At 38.1% G+C, this 22,251-nt stretch overlaps 1 non-coding gene across 1 annotated transcript; it reads left to right on the top strand.

Moving 5' to 3' along the window:
* The first annotated feature begins 11,784 nt into the window (after positions 1-11,784).
* On the top strand, positions 11,785-11,892 carry LOC112804536 (small nucleolar RNA R71). Its single transcript, XR_003203148.1, has one exon. It is a non-coding gene; the product is annotated as a small nucleolar RNA R71 (small nucleolar RNA).
* The last annotated feature ends 10,359 nt before the right edge of the window (positions 11,893-22,251 follow it).

The following is a 22,251-nucleotide window of genomic DNA, read 5'->3' as shown; positions in this document are numbered from 1 at the left end:
ATTCAAGAATGCACATTTCACATCCATTTGATATAATTTAAAACCACAATATGCAGCATAAGCTAAGAGAAGTCTTATGGCTTCTATTCGGGCAACAGGGGCAAAGGATTCATCAAAGTCTATTCCTTCTTCTTGGTCTTATCCTTGTGCCACTAGCCTTGCCTTGTTTCTTGCAATGCTACCATCTTCTCCCAACTTGTTCCGAAATATCCACTTGGTGCCGGTCACTTTCTTTCCATTTGGCCTTGGAACCAAAGTCCATACTTGGTTCTTTTCAAACTCAAGAAGCTCATCCTCCATAGCTTTAACCCAAGATGGGTCACTGAGTGCTTCCTTAACATTTTGAGGCTCTATTTGTGATAGAAGGGCAATGTTGGATCCTTCATTGGCCTTTCTAGTGGAAGACCTTGTTTGCACTCCATGAGAGACGTCCCCAATGACAAATTCCTCAGGATAATTCGTCAAGAATCTCCACTCACGAGGTCTGGTGGACTTGGAGGCAGATTCAGTCACCAAGGGATTCTGGGCGCTGCTGGCCGCAGGATTTCCTTCAGATTCATGAGACAAAATGGAATTGTCTCTTGAATTTTCAGCATTTGCAGTTTCTGGTTCAGTTTGTCCAGAATTTTCTTTTCCTTGATTTTGAGCAGTTTCATCCTCCTTTTGAGCTTGATTTCCTACATCACAATCTTCCAAAATGCTTTGCACCAAGTTAGTATCACAAAATGTAACATGTATGGACTCTTCAAAAATTCTAGCATCTTGATGATAAACCCTATATGCTTTACTAGTTGTGGAATATCCTACAAACAAACACTCATAAGCCTTTGGATCAAATTTACCCAAATTTTCTTTGTTATTTAAAACAAAACATTTGCATCCAAAGATGTGCAAATAATCTAAGTTTGGTGGGTAGCCTTTCCAAAGTTCATAAGGGGTTTTCTTCAAAAATTTTCTTATGATTGTTCTATTTAAAATGTGGCAAGCTGTGTTAACCGCTTCAGCCCAAAGGAATTTTGGAACATTACTCTCACAAAGCATGGCTCTTGTCATCTCTTGTATGCTTCTATTTCTTCTTTCCACAACACCATTTTGTTGTGGTGTTCTTGGACAAGAGAAGTTGTGAGATATTCCGAATTCCTCACAAAAGGATTCAAACAAATTATTTTCAAATTCAGTTCCATGATCACTTCTTATAGAAGAGATTTTCAAATCCTTTTCATTTTGAATTTTCTTGCAAAAAGGTTCAAAGGCCGAAAAGGCTTCATTTTTGTGTGCAAGAAATAAAACCCAACCAAACCTAGTGTAGTCATCCACAATTACTAAATCATAATGTTTACCACCTAGGCTTTGAGTTCTTATTGGACCAAATAAATCAACGTGTAGCAACTCAAGTGGTCTTTTAGTAGAGATGTCTTCATTTGGTTTAAAAGAACTTTTTGTTTCTTTTCCCATTTGGCAAGCATCACAAGTGATGTCTTTGTCAAACTTTATCAAAGGAAGACCTCTTACTAATTCTTTCTTTACAAGTTTGTTTATTTGAAACATACTTGCATGGCCCAATCTCTTGTGCCACAACCACTTTTCAGATTCTTTAGAGTGAAGACAAGCTACATTTTGATCCTTTAGTTCATCAAGAGTAAGTCCATACATATTATTGAAACGCTTGTCAACAAACATCACTTCATTTGTCTTTTCATTAACAACACAGCATTCAAGCCTTTTGAAAATAACTAAATATCCTAAATCACACAGCTGACTTATACTCAAAAGATTGTGCTTTAAACCACAAACCAAAAGCACATCATCAATGAAAGTAGATTGTTCATTACCTACTTTTCCAACTGCAATAATTTTACCTTTGCCATCATCTCCAAAGGTCACAAAACCTCCGTCATACTTATTTAGTTTGATGAAGTAGGTTGACCTTCCAGTCATGTGCCTTGAACATCCACTATCCATGTACCACATGTCCTTTTTGTTCTTGGATGCTAGGCAAATCTGCATGATGAGTTTCAAGTAGCCTTAGGTATCCAAATTAATTTGGATCCTTTGAAGTTAATCCATCTTGGTTGCCCAAGTGCATTGAAATCACAAACAACATTGTAGACTTTGTTTCCTACGACTCTCTTTTCAATGAAGCATTGTGCATATGAGTGACCAAATTTTTTGCAATTAACACAATGATTTTCTGGTGTGTGTCGCTGAAACTTAGGTGAGTTAAATTGCTTGAAGTGATTAAATGGTTGAAATTTTCTGGTTTTTGGAGGAGACACATTTCCTTTAACAAATTGATTTTTGTCATAATTGTTCCTCTTTGCAAAAATGTTTTCACCAGAATTTTTAAAACTCTTTGGATTTTTCGAAAATGAGGTTTTGTTATAGAAAAATGGTTTCTTGAAAGCAGCCTCATTTTTCGAAATATAACCCAAACCTGGCCGGTTTGAACTCGGATCAGTTCTAGGTGAAGGCTCAGCTTCATTTGTGTATTCTTCATTAGATTTTTCTTCACATGTTGAAACATATCCGATACCTGATTTGTTTGGTATGGATTTGGTATTTGATGAAGAGGCCACAAATTTTATAGAAGAAGTGTTAGAAACTATGTCTTCCTTGGCTATGTAGCCTAAACCAGATTTTTCAAATAATGGCCTTTGACTTGCAAGTAATTTATCCAGGTTGCTATAACCTTGAGCAAATTTTGCTAAGTCACCATTCAGCCTTTTGATCATTTCATTTAATCTTTCATTTTCAGCAATTAACTCATGAGAATGATCCACAATGTGCTTTCCTTTTAATTTTTCAAGTTCAGATTTTAGAAATATGTTTTCTTCAATAATATCCAAAGCACATTCAGTTTCCTTTACTTTTTCTTTTAAAAAATTATTTTCAGCTCTTAACACATCTCTTTCAGATCTACATTCATTGTATTTGTCAAGTAATTTCGATGTATTCAGATCTTCCATAGGTTGTAGTCAATGGATTGGATGAAGATCCTTATCCTTTCTTTCCAGTAGGAGTAGTTCTTTCCGTTAAAGAAAGGTGGCCGGTTGTTTGACTGGCCTTCAGTGAGGGTGTAGGCAACTGTGGTTGTGCCCAGGTTGTTCGCCATTGGATCTTTGCTCCAAGCGGTTAAGCTTGATTCTTGAGACGTTAGCTCTTGATACCAATTGAAGGTTGTGGTAGGCTTAGAGAAGGGGGGTTGAATCTATGCCTTCCTTTGATTTTGCTGTTATTACCCTTTTAAAATAACTTTGCAATTCTGATTCTGTTCGAACTGAGCAGCAGAAATTTATGAGACAATTTGTTTTTGTCTCATGAAAATCAGAAAATAGAACACAGCAGAGAAGAGAAAAGCTAACACCAGCAAGTATCTTGGTTCGGTTGCCTTATGCTATACAACCTACATCCAGTCTCCTCCACAACTATGGAAGAATTTCACTATAGTTAACAGTATTACATACACCAATAACACAGGATTGACCCAATCCTTTCACACTCAAATTCTAACCTAACTTGACATTGGCTATGATAATACCTAACTATACCTCTTAGTGCTAACCCAACTAAGAAAGGGATACCTTACAGGTACAAGATACAAGACACAATCATACCTAAAGAAATCAGAAAATAACTCCAGGCTTTTCTCTCAAGTGTATCTCTCAGCCTTTTTCCACTCATGGCCTTTTCTCAAGCTTTCTCACACTGCCTTTTCTCTCAAGAAATTACAGAAAGATAAGCTTAGAAAAGTACATTACAATCAGCAAAACATGAAGGAGATTGACTTCATCAGCAGCCTCTTTGCTATGTGCAAAATCGGATTCACAAACCTCAGCTTGAGTTCTTCAGTATTGGCCGAATGCTTCTTTGAAAGAAAGCATTATCCAAGTAGATGAACTTTCTAACAGAACACTGTTCTCACACTCTGTTTTTTTTTCTCCTTGCTTCTGAATGAACAGCAAGCTTCCCTTTTTTTTTTTATCTCCTTGCATGTTCCTTGGTTCTTCTTCCAAGGTCAACACCTTGAGCCTTGAGCTTTACCAACCCCCAAGCTCACTTTTTCTTCTCAAACACCAAAGTAGGACCTTTGCTTCTGACTTTTCCAACTTGACCGAAAGCCATGAAGGAGTAACCGAAAATTTCTTCCAATGGTCAACCAAATCTGAACCATAGAGATGCAACTTGGTCCCCAAGAATCTCTTGTGACCGTGGATTTGTAGCAGTGAAGAACAGAGATCAACTTTTCCTTTGAATGCCATTTTCGGATAGAGCAGAGAGTTGGAAAGAAAGGATGAAGATCTGATGCATGCAAGATGAGATGGATTACCTTTCTTACGCTTGATTTAGCTTGGAGTTTCTGTTTTAGCTTCTGTGCTTCAAGCTTCAACTCTCTCTCTCTTGCTTCTTTGGTTACTAGCTTAGGGAGGAACCTTTTTCTCTCTTTCTCTTTCTTACTTTTCTGATGCCATGATTTGACTTGATTTGAGAGGAGAGGAACGTTGCTTACTTTGGAGGAGTGAAGAATTCAATCTTACAAGAGAAGCTTTGTGGGATGGATACGGGCTTGGATCCGGTTTTTATTAAGCAACCCGTTTGGCCTATTGGATCCTTTGGCTTTGTTTCTTTTGGGCTGTACTAGTTTATTTACCCACAATGTATATTTATTAATTAAACAACTCTAATTATTTATTTTGCTAAAAATAATGTTTGTCATCAATAATTAATTTAGCTAATTTCTTAACTCAACAACAACTATTATGTCTGTTTCGCTCATTGAAGCTTTTGCCTGTTAAGGGTTGAAAACAAATTATATTTGAGAGAGAGAGAGGGGACCTCATTCTATGTGGTATTTTTGGAGGAGAACCAGCATATGAGAACACTAAGATTCATGACAAGCAGTCTCATTTACACTAGTCACAATTATTCTGTCTGTTCGTTATTGAAGCTTTTGCTTGTTAAGGGTTGAAAACGGATTATATTTGAGAGAGAGAGAGAGAGAGAGAGAGAGAGAGAGAGAGAGAGAGAGAGGACCTCATTCTATGTGGTATTTTTGGAGGAGAACCAGCACATGAGAACACTGAGATTCATGACAAGCAGTCTCGTTTACACTAGTCACAACTATTCTGTCTGTTTTGTCATTGAAGCTTTTGCCTGTTAAGGGTTGAAAATAGATTATATTAGAGAGAGAGAGAGAGAGAAAGAGAGAGAGAGAGAGAGAGAGAGAGAGAGAGAGAGAGAGAGAGAGAGAGAGAGAGAGAGAGGACCTCATTCTATGTAGTATTTTTAGAGGAGAACCAACACATGAGAACACTGAGATTCATGACAAGCAGTATCAACTTAAATAGTAGTGGGGTACTGGGGTGGTAGCCTGAAGGCATCTTAACAATAAGTATAAACTAGTAGAAGGAAGATTATGCCCTTAAGTTTAGGCCTTCAAGAACTCTTGAAAGTGGAAACTAGTACAGAAATATAGCAGCATTATTAGATTACCTTGCATTAATTGATTAATAGAACTGGTGCACGAAATTGTGATCAATACTTTTCACAACTCAAATAATCCCCGGTAATGAATCCAAAAACTTGGTGTTCAATACCATGGCATAAACACAACTTCACACAACTAACCAGCAAGTGTACTGGGTCGTCCAAGTAATAAACCTTACGCGAGTAAGGGTCGATCCCACAGAGATTGTTGGTATGAAGCAAGCTATGGTCACCTTGTAAATCTCAGTCAGGCAAACTCAAATGGGTATGGTGATAAACGAATAAAGCATATAGATAAAGATAGAGATACTTATGTAATTCATTGGTAGGAATTTCAGATAAGTGTATGAAGATGCCTTCCCTTCCGTCTCTCTGCTTTCCTACTGTCTTCATCCAATTCATCTTACTCCTTTCCATGGCAAGCTTAAGCAAGGGTTTCACCGTTGTCAGTGGCTACCTCCCATCCTCTCAGTGGAAATGTTCAACGCACCCTGTCACGGCACGGCTATCCATCTGTCGGTTCTCGATCAGGCCGGAATAGAATCCAGTGATTCTTTTGTGTCTGTCACTAACGCCCCGCCCTCAGGAGTTTGAAGCACGTCACAGTCATTCAATCATTGAATCCTACTCAGAATACCACAGACAAGGTTAGACCTTCCGGATTCTCTTAAATGCCGCCATCAGTTCTAGCCTATACCACGAAGACTCTGATCTCACGGAATGGCTGGCTCGTTTGTCAGGCGAGCACTCGGTTGTCAGGCGATCAACCATGCATCGTGTATCAGGAATCCAAGAGATATTCACCCAATCGAAGGTAGAACGGAGGTGGTTGTCAGTCACACGTTCATAGGTGAGAATGATGATGAGTGTCACGGATCATCACATTCATCAAGTTGAAGAACAAGTGATATCTTAGAACAAGAACAAGCGGAGTTGAATAGAAGAACAATAGTAATTGCATTAATACTCGAGGTACAGCAGAGCTCCACACCTTAATCTATGGTGTGTAGAAACTCCACCGTTGAAAATACATAAGAACAAGAGTGATCATTGGCCTCGGCCCCAGAGAGGGAACCAGAAGAACCAAGATATCTCAATACAATAGTAAAAGGTCCTACTTATAGAAAACTAGTAGCCTAGGGTGTACAGAGATGAGTAAATGACATAAAAATCCACTTTCGGGCCCACTTGGTGTGTGCTTGGGCTGAGCAATGAAGCATTTTCATGCAGAGACTCTTCTTGGAGTTAAACGCCAGCTTTTATGCCAGTTTGGGCGTTTAACTCCCATTTTGGTGCCAGTTCCGGCGTTTAACGCTGGAATTCCTGAGGGTGATTTTGAACGCCGGTTTGGGCCATCAAATCTTGGGCAAAGTATGGACTATCATATATTGCTGGAAAGCCCAGGATGTCTACTTTCCAACGCCGTTGAGAGCGCGCCAATTGGGCTTCTGTAGCTCCAGAAAATCCACTTCGAGTGCAGGGAGGTCAGAATCCAACAGCATCTGCAGTCCTTTTTGGTCTCTGAATCAGATTTTTGCTCAGGTCCCTCAATTTCAGCCAGAAAATACCTGAAATCACAGAAAAACACACAAACTCATAGTAAAGTCCAGAAAAGTGAATTTTAACTAAAAACTAATAAAAATATACTAAAAACTAACTAAATCCTACTAGAAACATACTAAAAACAATGCCAAAAGCGTACAAATTATCCGCTCATCACAACACCAAACTTAAATTGTTGCTTGTCCTCAAGCAACTGAGAATCAAATAAGATAAAAAGTATAGAATATGCAATGAATTCCAAAAACATCTATGAAGATCAGTATTAATTAGATGAGCGGGGCTTTTAGCTTTTTGCCTCTGAATAGTTTTGGCATCTCACTCTATCCTTTGAAATTCAGAATGATTGGCTTCTTTAGGAACTTAGAATCCAGATAGTGTTATTGATTCTCCTAGTAAGGTATGATGATTCTTGAACATAGCTACTTATTGAGTCTTGGCTGTGGCCCAAAGCACTCTGTCTTCCAGTATTACCACCGGATACATACATGCCACAGACACATAATTGGGTGAACCTTTTCAGATTGTGACTCAGCTTTGCTAGAGTCCCCAATCAGAGGTATCCAGGGTTCTTAAGCACACTCTTTTTTCCTTAGATCACAACTTTATTTCTTTCTTTTCTCTATTTTTTTTTCGAATTTTTTTTTCGAAATTTTCTCTCTCTCTCTTTTTTTTTCACTGCTTTTTCTTGCTTCAAGAATCATTTTTATGATTTTTCAAATCCTCAGTAACATGTCTCCTTTTTCATCATTCTTTCAAGAGCCAACATTCATGAACCACAAATTCAAAAGACATATGCACTGTTTAAGCATACATTCAGAAAACAAAAATATTGCCACCACCTTAAAATAATTAAACTGTTATAAAATTCAAAATTCATGCAATTCTTTTCTTTTTCAATTAAGAACATTTTTTTTAAGAGAGGTGATGGATTCATAGGACATTCATAACTTTAAGGCATAGATACTAAGACACTAATGATCACAAGACACAAACATAGATAAACATAAGCACAATTTTCGAAAAACAAGAAAATAAAGAACAAGGAAATTAGGGAACGGGTCCACCTTAGTGATGGCGGCTTGTTCTTCCTCTTGAAGATCCTATGGAGTGCTTGAGCTCCTCAATGTCTCTTCCTTGTCTTTGTTGCTCCTCTCTCATGATTCTTTGATCTTCTCTAATTTCATGGAGGATGATGGAGTGTTCTTGGTGCTCCACCCTTAGTTGTCCCATGTTGGAACTCAATTCTCCTAGGGAGGTGTTTAGTTGCTCCCAATAGTTTTGTGGAGGAAAGTGCATCCCTTGAGGAATCTCAGGGATCTCATGATGAGTGGGGTCTCTTGTGTGCTCCATCCTCTTCTTAGTGATGGGCTTGTCCTCATCAATAGGGATATCTCCCTCTATGTCAACTCCAACTGAATAACAGAGGTGACAAATGAGATGAGGAAAGGCTAACCTTGCCCAGGTAGAGGACTTGTCCGCCACCTTATAGAGTTCTTGAGCTATAACCTCATGAACTTTTATTTCTTCTCCAATCATGATGCTATGAATCATGATAGCCTGGTCTATGGTAACTTCGGACCGGTTGCTAGTGGGAATGATTGAGCGTTGAATAAACTCCAACCATCCTCTAGCCACGGGCTTAAGGTCATGCCTTCTCAATTGAACCAGCTTCCCTCTTGAATCTCTCTTCCATTGGGCGCCCTCTTCACATATGACTGTGAGGACTTGGTCCAACCTTTGATCAAAGTTGACCCTTCTAGTGTAAGGATGTTCATCTCCTTGCATCATGGGCAAGTTGAATGCCAACCTTACATTTTCCGGACTAAAAACCAAGTATTTTTCCCGAACCATAGTAAGATAATTCTTTGGATCCGAGTTCATACCTTGATCATGGTTCTTGGTGATCCATGCATTGGCATAGAACTCTTGAACCATCAAGATTCCGACTTGTTGAATGGGGTTGGTAAGAACTTCCCAACCTCTTCTTCGGATCTCATGTCGGATCTCCGGATATTCACCCTTTTTGAGTGAAAAAGGGACCTCGGGGATCACCTTCTTCAAGGCCACAACTTCATAGAAGTGGTCTTGATGCACCCTTGAGATGAATCTCTCCATCTCCCATGACTCGGAGGTGGAAGCTTTTGCCTTCCCTTTCCTCTTTCTAGAGGTTTCTCCGGCCTTGGATGCCATAAATGGTTATGAAAAAACAAAAAGCAATGCTTTTACCACACCAAACTTAAAAGGTTTGCTCGTCCTCGAGCAAAAGAAGAAAGAAGAGAGTAGAAGAAGAAGAAATGAGGAAGAAGGGAATGGCTTTGTGTTCGGCCAAAAAAGGGGAGGAGTGGTGTTTAGGTTGTGTGAAAATGAAGGAGTGAAGGAGGGTTTATATAGGAGAGGGGCTAGGGTAGGGTTCGGTCAATTGAGGGTGGGTTTGGGTGGGAAAGTGGTTTGAATTTGAATGGTGAGGTAGGTGGGGTTTTATGAAGGATGGATGTGAGTGGTGAAGAGAAAGATGGGATTTGATAGGTGAAGGGTGTTTGGGGAAGAGGTGTTGAGGTGATTGGTGAATGGGTGAAGAAGAGAGAGAGTGATGGGGTAGGTGGGGATCCTGTGGGATCCACAGATCCTGAGGTGTCAAGGAAAAGTCATCCCTGCACCAAATGGCAAGCAAATTTGCGTTTTTAGCCAATTCTGGCGTTAAACGCCGGGCTGATGCCCATTTCTGGCGTTTAACGCCAGCTTCTTGCCCTTCTCTGGCGTTTAACGCCAGTCTGGTGCCCCTTTCTGGCGTTAAACGCCCAGAATGGTGCCAGACTGGGCGTTAAACGCCCATCTGCTAACCTTTCTGGCGTTTAAACGCCAGTAGGTGCGTCCTCCAGGGTGTGCTTTTCTTCCTGTTTTTCATTCTGTTTTTGCTTTTTTCATTGATTTTGTGACTTCTCATGATCATCAACCTACAAAAAACATAAAATAACAAAAGAAAATAGTTAATTATAAAACATTGGGTTGCCTCCCAACAAGCGCTTCTTTAATGTCAGTCATGGAGCCTCAGAGATGCTCAGAGCAATGTTGGAACCTCCCAACACCAAACTTAGAGTTTGAATGTGGGGGTTCAACACCAAACTTAGAGTTTGGTTGTGGCCTCCCAACACCAAACTTAGAGTTTGACTGTGGGGGCTCTGTTTGGCTCTGTTTTGAGAGAAGCTCTTCATGCTTCCTCTCCATGGTGACAGAGGGATATCCTTGAGCCTTAAACACAAAGGATTCTTCATTCACTTGAATGATCAACTCTCCTCTATCAACATCAATCACAGCTCTTGCTGTGGCTAGGAAGGGTCTGCCAAGGATGATGGATTCATCCATGCACTTCCCAGTCTCTAGGACTATGAAATCAGTAGAGATGTAACGGTCTTCAACCTTTACCAAAACATCCTCTACAAGTCCATAGGCTTGTTTTCTTGAATTGTCTGCCATATCTAGTGAGATTTTTGCAGCTTGCACCTCAAAGATCCCTAGCTTCTCCATTACAGAGAGAGGCATGATGTTTACACTTGACCCTAAGTCACACAAGGCCTTCTTGAAGGTCATGGTGCCTATGGTACAAGGTATTGAAAACTTCCCAGGATCCTGTCTCTTTTGAGGCAGTTTCTGCCTAGACAAGTCATCCAGTTCTTTGGTGAGCAAAGGGGGTTCATCCTCCCAAGTCTCATTTCCAAATAACTTGTCATTCAACTTCATGATTGCTCCTAGGTATTTAGCAACTTGCTCTTCAGTGACATACTCATCCTCTTCAGAGGAAGAATACTCATCAGAGCTCATGAATGGCAGAAGTAAGTCCAATGGGATCTTTATGGTCTCATTTTGAGCCTCAGATTCCCATGGTTCCTCATTGGGGAACTCATTGGAGGCCAGTGGACGTCCATTGAGGTCTTCCTCAGTGGCGTTCACTGCCTCTTCTTCCTCCCAAAATTCGGCCATGTTGATGGCTTTGCACTCTCCTTTTGGATTTTCTTCTGTATTGCTTGGAAGAGTACTAGGAGGGAGTTCAGTAATTTTCTTGCTCAGCTGACCCACTTGTGCCTCCAAGTTTCTAATGGAGGACCTTGTTTCAGTCATGAAACTTTGAGTGGTTTTGATTAGATTAGAGACCATGGTTGCTAAGTCAGAGTTATTCTGCTTAGAACTCTCTGTCTGTTGCTGAGAAGATGATGGAAAAGGTTTGCTATTGCTAAACCTGTTTCTTCCACCATTATTATTGTTGAAACCTTGTTGAGGTCTCTGTTGATCCTTCCATGAAAAATTTGGATGATTTCTCCATGAAGGATTATAGGTGTTTCCATAGGGTTCTCCCATGTAATTCACCTCTTCCATTGAAGGGTTCTCAGGATCATAAGCTTCTTCCTCAGATGAAGCTTCCTTAGTACTGCTTGGTGCATTTTGCATTCCAGACAGACTTTGAGAAATCATATTGACTTGTTGAGTCAATATTTTGTTCTGAGCCAATATGGCATTCAGAGTGTCAATCTCAAGAACTCCTTTCTTCTGACTAGTCCCATTGTTCACAGGATTTCTTTCAGAAGTGTACATGAATTGGTTATTTGCGACCATTTCAATCAGCTCTTGAGCTTCTGTAGGCATCTTCTTCAGATGAAGAGATCCTCCAGCAGAGCTATCCAAAGACATCTTGGATAGTTCAGAGAGACCATCATAGAAAATACCTATGATGCTCCATTCAGAAAGCATGTCAGAAGGACACTTTCTGATTAATTGTTTGTATCTTTCCCAAGCTTCATAGAGGGATTCTCCTTCCTTCTGTCTGAAGGTTTGGACTTCCACTCTAAGCTTACTCAATTTTTGAGGTGGAAAGAACTTTGCCAAGAAGGCATTGACTAGCTTTTCCCAAGAGTCCAGGCTTTCTTTAGGTTGTGAGTCCAACCATGTCCTAGCTCTGTCTCTTACAGCAAAAGGGAATAGCATAAGTCTGTAGACCTCAGGGTCAACCCCATTAGTCTTGACAGTGTCACAGATTTGCAAGAATTTAGCTAAGAACTGATGAGGATCTTCCAATGGAAGTCCATGGAACTTGCAATTCTGTTGCATTAGAGAAACTAATTGAGGCTTAAGCTCAAAGTTGTTTGCTCCAATGGCAGGGATAGAGATGCTTCTCCTATAGAAGTCGGGAGTAGGTGCAGTAAAGTCACCCAGCACCTTCCTTGCATTGTTGGCATTGTTGTTGTTTTCGGCTGCCATGAGTTCTTCTTCTTTGAAGAATTCGGTTAGGTCCTCTACAGAGAATTGTGCCTTAGCTTCTCTTAGCTTTCGCTTCAAGGTCCTTTTAGGTTCGGGATCAGCCTCAACAAGAATGCTTTTGTCTCTGCTCCTGCTCATAAGAAAGAGAAGAGAACAAGGAAATATGGAATCCTCTATGTCACAGTATAGAGATTCCTTTAGGTGTCAGAGGGAAAGAAAAATGGAAGGCAGAAGTAGAAAATTCGAACTTATCAAAGAAGATGGAGTTCGAATTTTGCATTAAGGAATAGTGTTAGTCCAGAAATAGAAAGATGTGAGAAGAAGGGAAGTAATTTTCGAAAATCAAGTAAAGGATTTTGAAAACATTTTTGAAAAGCACTAATTGATTTTCGAAAATGAAAGTGGAAAAGAAATCAAGTGATTTTTGAAAAAGATTTTGAAATTAGAAATCAAAAAGATTTGATTGAAAACTATTTTGAAAAAGATGTGGTTGAGAAGATATGATTGATTTTAAAAAGATGTGATTGAGAAGATATGATTTGAAAAACATTAAAAAAAAGATTTGTTTTTAAAAATTAATGACTTGGCTATCAAGAAAAGATATGATTCAAACATTAAACCTTTCTCAACAGAAAAGGCAACATACTTGAAATGTTGAATCAAATCATTAATTGATAGCAAGTAGTTTTGAAAGTAGAAAGAAATTGATTTTGAAAAAGATTTGATTGAAAAGATATGATTTGAAAAAGATTTGATTTTGAAAAACTTTGAAAACCTGAAAAAAATTTGATTTGAAAACAGAATCTTCCCTCTTGTGCCATCCTGGCGTTAAACGCCCAGAATGGTGCACATTCTGGCGTTTAACGCCCAAAACTATACCTTTTTGGGCGTTAAACGCCCAACCAGGTACCCTGGCTGGCGTTTAAACGCCAGTCTGTCCTTCTTCACTGGGCGTTTTGAACGCCCAGCTTTTTCTGTGCAATTCCTCTGCTGAATGTTCTGAATCTTCAATTCTCTGTATTATTGACTTGAGAAGACATAAATTAAAAATATTTTTGGATTTTTAATAATGAGGAATAATCAAAATGCAACTAAAATCAAATAACAATGCATGCAATTGACACCAAACTTAGCAGTTTGTATACTGCTGACACTAATGAGAATGCATATGAGACACATAAACACTCAAGTCAAGAGAATTCAAAGATCAGAGTAAGAAAATCATCAAGAACAACTTGAAGATCCTTAAGACACATGAATGAATGCATGCAATTGACACCAAACTTAAAATGAAACACTAGACTCAAACAAGAAATGTTTTTTTTTGGATTTTATGATTTTGTAATTTTTTTTTGGATTTTTCGAAAATTAAGTGGAAAAAGGTATCAAAATTCTTAATGAGAATTCCAGGAATCATGCAATGTTTAGTCTAAGACTCCGGTCCAGGAATTAGACATGGCTTCACAGCCAGCCAAGCTTTCAAAGAAAGCTTCGATCCAAAACACTAGACATGGCCAAAGGCCAGCCAAGCCTTAGCAGATCACTGCTCCAAAAGCAAGATTGATAGAAATCAACAAGCTCTTGTGATGATAAGTTGAAACCTCGGTCCAATGAAATTAGACATGGCTTCACAGCCAGCCAGACTTCAACAGATCATCATGAAACTCTAGAATTCATTCTTAAGAACTCTGAAGAAAAAAATACCTAATCTAAGCAACAAGATGAACCGTCAGTTGTCCAAACTCAACAATCCCCGGCAACGGCGCCAAAAACTTGGTGCACGAAATTGTGATCAATACTTTTCACAACTCAAATAATCCCCGGTAATGAATCCAAAAACTTGGTGTTCAATACCATGACATAAACACAACTTCGCACAACTAACCAGCAAGTGTACTGGGTCGTCCAAGTAATAAACCTTACGCGAGTAAGGGTCGATCCCACAGAGATTGTTGGTATGAAGCAAGCTATGGTCACCTTGTAAATCTCAGTCAGGCAAACTCAAATGGGTATGGTGATAAACGAATAAAGCATATAGATAAAGATAGAGATACTTATGTAATTCATTGGTAGGAATTTCAGATAAGTGTATGAAGATGCCTTCCCTTCCGTCTCTCTGCTTTCCTACTGTCTTCATCCAATTCTTCTTACTCCTTTCCATGGCAAGCTTAAGCAAGGGTTTCACCGTTGTCAGTGGCTACCTCCCATCCTCTCAGTGGAAATGTTCAACGCACCCTGTCACGGCACGGCTATCCATCTGTCGGTTCTCGATCAGGCCGGAATAAAATCCAGTGATTCTTTTGCGTCTGTCACTAACGCCCCGCCCTCAGGAGTTTGAAGCACGTCACAGTCATTCAATCATTGAATCCTACTCAGAATACCACAGACAAGGTTAGACCTTCCGGATTCTCTTGAATGCCGCCATCAGTTCTAGCCTATATCATGAAGACTCTGATCTCACGGAATGGCTGGCTCGTTTGTCAGGCGAGCACTCGGTTGTCAAGCGATCAACCATGCATCGTGTATCAGGAATCCAAGAGATATTCACCCAATCGAAGGTAGAACGGAGGTGGTTGTCAGTCACACGTTCATAGGTGAGAATGATGATGAGTGTCACGGATCATCACATTCATCAAGTTGAAGAACAAGTGATATCTTAGAACAAGAACAAGCGGAGTTGAATAGAAGAACAATAGTAATTGCATTAATACTCGAGGTACAGCAGAGCTCCACACCTTAATCTATGGTGTGTAGAAACTCCACCATTGAAAATACATAAGAACAAGAGTGATCATTGGCCTCGGCCCCAGAGAGGGAACCAGAAGAACCAAGATATCTCAATACAATAGTAAAAGGTCCTACTTATAGAAAACTAGTAGCCTAGGGTGTACAGAGATGAGTAAATGACATAAAAATCCACTTCCGGGCCCACTTGGTGTGTGCTTGGGCTGAGCAATGAAGCATTTTCGTGTAGAGACTCTTCTTGGAGTTAAACGCCAGCTTTTATGCCAGTTTGGGCGTTTAACTCCCATTTTGGTGCCAGTTCCGGCGTTTAACGCTGGAATTCCTGAGGGTGATGTTGAACGCCGGTTTGGGCCATCAAATCTTGGGCAAAGTATGGACTATCATATATTGCTGGAAAGCCCAGGATGTCTACTTTCCAACGCCGTTGAGAGCGCACCAATTGGGCTTCTGTAGCTCCAGAAAATCCACTTCGAGTGCAGGGAGGTCAGAATCCAACAGCATCTGCAGTCCTTTTTGGTCTCTGAATCAGATTTTTGCTCAGGTCCCTCAATTTCAGCCAGAAAATACCTGAAATCACAGAAAAACACACAAACTCATAGTAAAGTCCAGAAAAGTGAATTTTAAATAAAAACTAATAAAAATATACTAAAAACTAACTAAATCCTACTAGAAACATACTAAAAACAATGCCAAAAAGCGTACAAATTATCCGCTCATCAAGAACAAATAGTTCTTAATCATTAATTAGAAAGGAGTTTTATGAAATGATACAAAGGAATCAGAGAAAGGCTTGTATACGGAAAGACTTACAATTTTTCCATTGAAATAAATCCTTGTAGAAGGTCACTGCTGCCTGAAACTAGCTAGAAGCAGGGCAAATAGTAAACTCATAGTGCAATCCTGGATATACAAGTGTTGAACAAGAACCAAGAAACGGACAAGTCAAACTTTAGACATTACTTTATAAAAATCTAACAAGTTACCATTTAACAGTCGACAAGAAAGATACCTGAAAAATAAGAGTCCCAATTATAACTTGAACATGAAGAGCATTATTAGTATTCTGATCCACCAAAAACTTTATGACTTGGTTAAAAGTGAAAGTAAATGCGTCATGTCAAAATTCACGAAGCACCAATTTTTTTTTGAAATAAAAAAAGAAAGGGATATATATATATATATATATATATATATAGCTTGGTTTAGAGAAACAGGAAAAACATACCACTACTATTGATGACATAGAGAGAAATGAGCCAACGAAAACACTTTGAGACAATTCGGCACCAAATATTTGTAGATCAAGTAGAAAATGATGTTCAGAAATCAGAACCCATCTCTACTCAATCATAAATAATGCTTAATTCTATTGAACACCATAGCATATACACTCATCACCATACCTTGGAAAGAATGCCACAAAGACCATGAAAATAGCAATTTGAAGAAGACTTCCTAAAACAACAACAGGTTCAACAGCTTTTAACTGCATAGATACAAATTTTAGAACAGCTTCTCTTTAAAAAATGAAAATCCATTATTATTTTACAACCCTTAATTGATAGCCTTTGGCAAGGATAACAATATTTCCATTTAATCTTAAAATCACATGAGTTGAGTTGAGATAACCTAACGTCAAAATATGTGAAATACTATCAACAAGACATGGAAAACAAACCTTTGCCAAGGAAAACTCCCAACCCAAAGCAAAGAGAAGAAATACAACCTCAAATTGTGCAACAGTTTCAACCTATATAAAATGTGAGGAGAAAAGGTTTATCCAGTGTAAAACGATTGACAACTTAAAAATTACAGGAGCACAGCTTGCTTCAGCAAAAATGATAGTAAGTTGTTGAGAACAACATATCTGTACCATTATTAAATAAAGTTATCCAATATTTTTTTTTCATTTCAATTAATATTCAAAACATTATTAAATAAAGTTAAAGAAAAAAAGAATATGAATACCTAATGTTAAATTTTTATTTAAAAGACCAAAAGAAGGACAAAATGTCTTCATTTGAAGAAAGTAATGAATGCTCTTACTTATTTTCTGCTTTTGACTTTTCACTTTTTGCCCATGCTTTGACTAGTGACATCCTCTTCTCCATTTCAACTCTTTCAAGCATAGCATCTACAGACCCCAAAAAGAATTAAAAAAAATGTTTTATTACGCTAAAACTAGGTCATTTTTCGGAAGTAACGCGCTGTATAACTTGAGTACGGTGTCAAAAGAGCAAGAGCCGCTGCATTGGTGTCTGGATGTAGTGTTAAATGAGCAAGGGTTTCCGCATTTTTGTTAACAGACGAGGGTAAATAAGCTAGTTTACAAAGTAAAAGGTAAAGGGCAGAGAAACAGAAGGTTGAGATTTGGAATATGAAACATAGGCACTCTAACAGGAAAATCCATGGAGGTGGTGGACACCATGACAAGGAGGAAGATTAATGTTATGTGCCTACAAGAAACAAAATTGGTTGGTGCAAAGGCTAGGGAGTTGGATACTTCCGGTTTCATACTTTGGTATACAAGAAAGGTGAAGAATAGGAATGAGGTTGGTATTATTGTGGATAAGCAGTCGAAGAAGGACATAGTGGATGTCAAGAGGGTGGGAGATCGGATCATCTCTATCAAACTCGTGGTGGAGGAAGGTGCTTTCCATGTGATTAGCACCTATGCACTGCAAGTGGGTTCGAACGAACAACACAAGATAAGGTTTTGGGAGGATCTAGAGAGTTTGGTCCAAGACATACATTCATTACAATTCCTAGGGAGAACGTCCCGGGATTAATACTCTCGGTTATTTTATTAGGGTTGAACTAGTGACAACCATATTAAGTTTGATTTGAGGATTCATTGTTGGTTTAGAACTATACTTGCAACGAGATATTTTTGTGAAATTTCTATACCGACATAAAATCCTCGCATCAAGCACCGCAACGCGCCGACGCCTATGAAAAGGAGCACCGCACCGTCGCTGGTTGGGGTGGATAGCACTGCTAACGAGACCAGAAGTTGTACACGAACGAGACATGCTGCCGTTTGTGTCGCCGTTTGGGTTGATTAGGAAAGTTAGGGCTTACGGTGGGTGCTGGGTAGTGATGAAATGAAGTAATAGTAGAAATGATCTAAGGAAACTAAAGGTCTTTTCTTTTTTTTTTTAAGTTATTTGATTGGAAAATAATTATTGGGGGGAATATAATGAAAAGTTTTCCTCTAAAATTTTTAGCTATGAATGATTTTAGGCAACTTTTTATAAAAGTTATTATTTAATTTTTTTGATAACTCTTATAAAATGTTGTATTTTTATTTAAAAATATTGTCTTAAATTTTTTTTTTGTAATATTATTTAAGTATTGCTTTAGATATTAATGACAACAATTTTTGTGGGTGGCCAAAAAATTTGTTATCTTTGCCTTACTCAAAGGCAACTCAAAATGTTGTATTTTCTATCTAAGGCAACTTTTATTAAATGTTGCTTCGAATAAGGGTTACCTTAGGCCAAAAATGTTGTAGTGCCTTTTACTCTCACTTAGTTAACCTCTAACAATGGAAGGAAAGTCAAGTGAGAAAAATCAACTTAAGTTCACAAATCCTAATTAAAGACTAGATTTAGTGAAGCTCAAGCCAACTAGCAACTTTCAATCACCAATCAACAAGAGGCTTTGATAATTCAAGAGTCTCCAAATTACTTAATTCAAGCCAAGAACACAAAAATCTATTTTAAAATCTAATGAAGCATTTCAAACACTTGGAAGGAACAAAATAAAAACATAGAAAATTAACAAAAAATAGTAAAATCTAAGACTATCAATTGCAAGAAAACAATAACAACAAATTAAAGAAAGTGACAATAAGCATAAAATACCTCAAAGTGCATTAAAAGAAAATTGAAATCAACAAGGAGTCATGAACAATAAAGCAACAAGGTAAAGGAAACAACATACAAAACTAAGAAAGCAAAGAGGTAATAACAAGAAATTAAAAGAGGAACTTGAATCAAGATAAGAATGAAGTAGAACCTAAACCTAGATGAAATCGAAAATAAAAGAAGAAAGCCTAAAATCTAGAGAGAGGAGAGAGCCTCTCTCTTTAGAATCATATATCTATCTCAAACTAATGTGTGTGTCAATGAATGAATCGTATCCTCCTTCACTCCCAGCTTCTAATCTATCGATGGGCTTGAAACTGGGCCAAAAACTAGCTCAGAAGTCGCCCCCAACATTTTCACTTTAGTGAGGCACGTTCTGCTTTGTCACGCGAACGCGTCGCTTGGAAGATTGCGTGATCATGCGTACTCTTCAGCCACGCACACGCATCAGTTCCCGCTTCTCAAATCTTCAATTTTTTGTGTTCCTTCCACTTTTGAATGCTTCCTTTCTATCCTCGAAACCATTCTTGCCCTATAACCTTGAAAACACTTAACAAATATATCACGGCGTCAAATGGTAATAAGAGAGGATTAAAAATTAGCAATTTTAAGGCCTAGGAAGTACGTTTTCATTCTTAAATACAAATTAGGAAGGATTCACAAAACCATACAATTTATATAGGTAAGTGTGAAAATAGTTGACAAAATCCACTCAATTCGATCTAAAATAAGTCATAAAATAGTGGTTCATTAGGGCCTTGACCTTTGCCACTCTCTTCAGCCCCTCAAGGTAATGGTTGGCGGCTGATGGTAGCAGAAGAAGAACTCTTATCACCACTTGCATTAATTGGGAGGGCTAAGTTTCCAACCTCCTCTTCATAGCTGGAGTAGCAGCAAGTCTTCTTACCACATCAACTAAAATAAAATACAAAGGTTTCAGTAAGGAAATGAAACCATGAATATAAAGGAAAGAGAGTAACAAAATAAAACTTACTGTTATCATTTCGAGCAGCCTGCTCATCCACGATGATATCTCTCAAATTGAGAGGGTATTCATTCCATAACATCATCAACATATTAACGCTCACAAGTTCGGAAGCATTAACATCGCTAACTCTAATTTTTGGAGAGGACACGTTGAAATTCCAGTATAAGTTAAACTTCTTTCCACCTTCTAAGTTCATAAAAAAAGGAGTTGTACCTTTTACTCCTTCAATTTTGAAAAACTTTTTTTTAAAGTCGTGGTAAGACTCTTCAAATAGGTTAAAAAATTTTCTATTCGGGACACTATGGAAGGAAATAAACCCGCATCCTTGTAACCTAAAGAAAACTATTAAATAAAGAAATAAAAGAAAACTCTAAGGGAGGGTTGGATATCGAAAAACGAGCATAAAAGCTCGAATTAGCGAATAATGACCCAGCTATTTGAATGAAGTTGAGAAGGGGAACATGTGCTGTGAGTCAAGACGCTCACTTGGAAGTCGATAAAAGGAAGTCAAACTCCTATTTGGGAGAACAGAGTCTTGTACATCCATAGCTAGTCTGGGACAGTGCCAGCATATTCGTTAATATGGCACAACAGGTCCCTAGATCTGGAACCAAGAAAATGTACAAATTACTTAAATCGGAATCAAATATAACCCTAGCTTCCCTCAGGTTATCAAGCTCTTCTTATGTTATGATAGAAAGGGTATTCTTAACCTCCTCGGATATCTAGGAGTAAATGTCCATTTCAAGTTCACTATTCATTGGCGGAAAGGGGCAAGTCAAGGCCTCGGCCTGTTAGTGGCTCCACCATTTTCGCAGTTCATGATAACCCTTCTCCTCACCATATCAGTAAAACCTATATGGACACCACCATTATGTCACCAGAGATAAAAAAATTCTAAAGCTTACTTAGAAAATGCAAAATTCATCACAATTCTGGAAAATACAGAAGAATGTGAGAAATGGAGGCAAAAAACAGGCAACCGTCGCTACCAAGCCAGGGAAACTAAAAACAATGGTGCCCTACTACGTTAAAACCTAATCGAAGGTACCAAATACAAAGAAATTTCGAAACAACGCCAAAATCCATAAAGAAAAACACATGAAGCAATAGGAAAAACTGAAATGCAAAATAAAAGGAGAAGGTCTCTCGGCAAAATAACACACAAAAAAAAGGAAAAGAAATAGAAACCTTACCAACCATGTTGAAAATTGTTGTGAAGTTCACTGGAATTTAAAAATACTCTTGCAGAAAGTAAACTTATCCAAAAGCTATGGAGGAAGATGACTGAAACGACGAGAGCTTTCTTAGAAGAGAGAAGAAGTTTTGTTTTTAGAAAATAAAGTTAAAGTAAAAGATTATTTTATTAAGAGTTAATATTTGCATTAATGGATGGAGAGAGAAATCATAAATGATCAGACGATTCGTAAACCAAGGAAAGTTATAACCGCGCCAAAAAAAGGAAATTGTTCAATTTTCTTACAAACCCTTCAAAAATTTCAATTAAAAGAAACCCGTAGACCCGACTTCACAAACTTGGAAACTCTTGACGGCATCACTAAAGTCAAAAGGCCTGAGTTGGGAGTACTGTATTAGACAAAATAGCAACATAACAAAATAGTAAGCTAATGAGAATCTGACGTTACAAGATATAACGTCGGATATGGCATAATGGCCACGCCATTAAATTATGAAATCGCCAAATTGTGGCAATAAGAGAACGACGTAAAGGTAATAAATGCTAAAAAAACGGCAATCTTAGGAAATAGAGATAAAAGAAAAGGAAACTCAGCAGGTAAACAGAGAACTAAATCATATTGTTAAATAAATTCATTACTAACTTAGACATTGGAATATCTTGCAAATTGTCCCCCAACCTAATTCTACACTTGCCAAAATTAGGATCTCCAATCTTCAAGCACTCCAATTCATAAATTCATTTTGGTCATAGTTGTAAGAGTCGGACCAAACCGACTGATTCGATCAGAAAATTGGTAAACTGTTAATCTGACCGATTCGATTGAAGCTTTGGATCAAAAAAGGAATTAAACTGCTTAAAACCGGTCGATTCATCACAAACTGAATGAAACCGGCTAAAACTGGCCGGTTCAATGCGATCTTTGAACCGGTCAGTCTTATGATGCTCCCAACAAATGTCTCCTTGCTAAGCTCCAATAAGAAATACCACCAAGCTGGTGTGTTCTTTTGTTAATTATTTTATATATTATATACACACAATTAAATTATTTTATATTTATTTAATTTAATTTTAGTTTTATACTCAATTTTTTTTAATTCTAAAATTTATAGAATTATTAAAATAAGTATTAAATATTTTAATATTTATATTTA

This window comes from Arachis hypogaea, chromosome 5 (genome assembly GCF_003086295.3).
Source record: "Arachis hypogaea cultivar Tifrunner chromosome 5, arahy.Tifrunner.gnm2.J5K5, whole genome shotgun sequence".
Taxonomy (NCBI): domain Eukaryota; kingdom Viridiplantae; phylum Streptophyta; class Magnoliopsida; order Fabales; family Fabaceae; genus Arachis; species Arachis hypogaea.
The sequence above is the reverse complement of the archived record's forward strand: the minus strand, read 5'-3'. Positions and strand labels throughout refer to the sequence as shown.